This window comes from Hyla sarda, chromosome 5 (genome assembly GCF_029499605.1).
Source record: "Hyla sarda isolate aHylSar1 chromosome 5, aHylSar1.hap1, whole genome shotgun sequence".
Classification (NCBI taxonomy): Eukaryota; Metazoa; Chordata; class Amphibia; order Anura; family Hylidae; genus Hyla; species Hyla sarda.
In genome coordinates this window covers 185,969,667-185,971,905 of record NC_079193.1, presented here as the reverse complement: position 1 = coordinate 185,971,905, position 2,239 = coordinate 185,969,667, and the positions used below count along the sequence as shown (strand labels likewise).

The 2,239-nt window shown below is 44.5% G+C and overlaps 1 pseudogene; it reads right to left on the bottom strand.

The window, feature by feature from the left end:
* Nucleotides 1-653: 653 nt before the first annotated feature.
* LOC130275238 (U2 spliceosomal RNA) lies at nt 654-780 on the bottom strand (annotated as a pseudogene).
* Between the last annotated feature and the right edge of the window lie 1,459 nt (nt 781-2,239).

The window sequence follows — 2,239 nt, the reverse complement described above, 5'->3', positions numbered from 1 at the left end:
ATGTGTTAGTCTATGCTGTGTGGGTGGGAGAGGGAGGCGGACTGTTTGTTGGTTTGGGGGGTGGGAGGAGGGGTGGTGGGTTGTGTTCATGTAAGTTGTTACTTTTTTTTTGTTTGTTAAAAACTGTAAAAGTTTAATAAAAACATCTGATTAAAAAAAAAAAGTACAGATGACGTCACAAAAAATGAGCCCTCATACTGCCCTAAATACCGAAAAATGAAAAAGTTATAGGTGGTCAAAACAGGGCGATTTTAGATTACTGATTTTGTACAAAAAGTTTTCGATTTTTTTTTAAGAGGTACAAAAATATAAAAATATCTAGCCATGGGTATCATTTTAATCGTATTGACCCACAGAATAAAGAACACACGTCATTTTTACCGTAAATTGTATAGTGTGAAAACAAGACCCTCCAAAATGCGCAAAATTGTGGTTTTCATTTAAATTTCCCCCCTAAAAAATTTTTGGGGGGTTCGCTGTACATTTTATGGTAAAATTAGAGGTTTCATTACAGAGTACCATTGGTCACGCAAAAAACAAGCCCTTATATGGGTCTGTAGATGGAAATATAAAGGAGTTATGGATTTTAGAAGGCGAGGAGGAAAAAACGAAGACGCAAAAATAAAATTAAGGTGAAAATGGGCTTGGTCCTTAAGGGGTTAAAAGTCCATTTAATATATGGTCCCCAGATAGAGGACATATCAGATATTTAACTGATAAGAACAGATACTACATTTGTAACCAGCAAGGTTTTGTGCGTGAAATTTGCAAGTAAGGTACATGTGAACATGCCCTTATACAGATTAGTACAGTAGTAGGTGCCTTGTTGGGGTATACACTGGGATCATTTGTTGAATAGGATCAAAGCAAAAGGCGTCCAGTGCCCCTGCAATCACTCAGATCTTGTTTTTTTTGGCAATTTGTAAAATAAATGCAGTGACACCAGCATCTACTGTTCAGGCAGTGCGTGCTTTTTATGGGGAAGAGGGGGAGCTTGGGCCCCTGATCTTTTCAGACCTTTACAATGCCCTTACCTAGAAGCCATGCCTAATAGTGATTTGGAGTGGGTAGAAGGTTTTCCAATGTGTGGTTTGTGCTGGTGTGAGGTTGCACAAAAATTGCCATAACTATAACCGTAATTGCAAATGTCAAATAATTTTTACTTCAACCACAAAACTTTTTCAGAAAGAGTGTGTGTTGAAAAAGTGCAACGTTTTGAGTGAAATTTCAGTTGCACCAAATGTGGTGCAAAATTACCACAAGAAAGAGTTACCAATGTGCTGAACTTCTTTTCACAAAAAGGTTTAAAGGGGTGCTCTGCCCCTCAATGCAAGTCTATGGGAGGGGGCGTGACAGCTGAGCTCCCATAGACTTGCATTGAGGGGTGGAGTGTGATGTCAGGATCTTCCGTACCCGTGGTCGAGATGGACTCAGCCTGAGGACTTCCAGCGGTTCCGGAAGCCGCTAAAGGTGGGTGCCGCATGGTAGATCCCGGGGGTCCCCAGCAGCGGGACCCCTGCGATCTGACATCATATCCCCTATCCTTTGGATAGGGGATAAGATGTCTAGGGGCGGAGTACCCCTTTAACAAATGGCCCCATGATGGCATTATTGAACTTCTGTTAAACAGAGTAACCCCCCGACATGCGATGGCCCAGACATATGATCAAATCGACATACGATGGCCTCTCAGAGGCCATCGAATGTCGATGTTAGCATCGACATACGATGCTTTTATATGTTGGGGCCATCGCATTAACTGCTATCCGACAGCGCAAAATGCTTAAGCTGCTGTCAGATAGCAGTTTAAGCAACCCGGACAGGTTCGCTTAACTATCCCCGCTGCTCCAGGTCCACTTCTCCGGCGTCTTCTGCATCTTCTCCAGGGTCCGGGCCTCGCTTTCTGGCGTCGTTATTACGTTGTTACGCATGCCGTGCCGGCGCAGCAGCGTAATAACGTCACCAGAAAGCGAGGCCCGGACCCTGCAGAAGATGCGGAAGAAGCCGGAGGATCCCAAAGAAGACGCCGGAGCAGCGGGACAGCATCGGGAGCCCCTGGGACAGCATCGGGAGCGGTGAGGATGCGGTCCGGAGCGGCGGGGACAGGTGAGTATAACTTCCTATACTTTACATTGCACGAATCCCTCAACATACGATGGATTCGACAAACGATGGGTCATTTGGAACGAATTACCATCGTATGTTGAGGGACCACTGTATTTCATCCACTGCCTATAAT